This window comes from Trachymyrmex septentrionalis, unplaced genomic scaffold (assembly GCF_001594115.1).
Source record: "Trachymyrmex septentrionalis isolate Tsep2-gDNA-1 unplaced genomic scaffold, Tsep1.0 scaffold69, whole genome shotgun sequence".
NCBI lineage: Eukaryota > Metazoa > Arthropoda > Insecta > Hymenoptera > Formicidae > Trachymyrmex > Trachymyrmex septentrionalis.
In genome coordinates this window covers 2,004,194-2,004,963 of record NW_017305873.1, presented here as the reverse complement: position 1 = coordinate 2,004,963, position 770 = coordinate 2,004,194, and positions in this window count along the sequence as shown.

The window sequence follows — 770 nt, the reverse complement described above, 5'->3', positions numbered from 1 at the left end:
AAACTTTGGGCGCGTTCCGTCTCTTCTGCACCCGGTCGGCCCTTCGGCTCGGAATGCCGAGGGAGCGACCCCGATGGAGGCGGTTCTCGGTGCTTTCGTTGCAATTTTCGCACTTGACCGTAGGACCAAGCGTGCTTTACGAACCTAAGATTACCGGCGGGCGGCAGCGGCGGCAGAGGAGGAGGAGGAGGAGGAGGCGGCGGCGGTGGCAGGGGAGAGTTACCCCTCACGCGGTGTCCCACCACTGCTCCCGGATGCGGATCGCCGCGTCGGATGGTGGGGTCGCCGACGACTCTCGGAGTGGGGCTGTGCTAGCGGAGAAGTGCTGGTTGCCGCCAACTCGGGCCGATCCCTCGTAGTGGGGAGAAAGCGCGGGTTAGCAGCCCGGACACGCCAACCGTCGGATTCAGTAAGCGAACGGCTCTCAACGGCCACGAACGTGTTTTTCGTTCTTCGGTTCCCGCGCATGCATATATATATATATATACACACGTAACGGCGATATATATATATATGTGTAACTATCCGAGACTGACCCGCGAGAAACAACACTCGTCGTCGGGAGTAACGCAGTCGGTGATCGGCGACGACGTGACGACCAACAATTAGTCAGATCGTATAACAGCAGCAACAACAACAGCTTAATACATCCGCGACACAGATCCGCTTTTTCGAGTAATCACAAACACTATCCGTCAAACATCCATCTCCGCGATCAAAACAAAAAAAAAACAAAAAAAAAACGAGAAAAAAAGTTCTTCCATCACGTT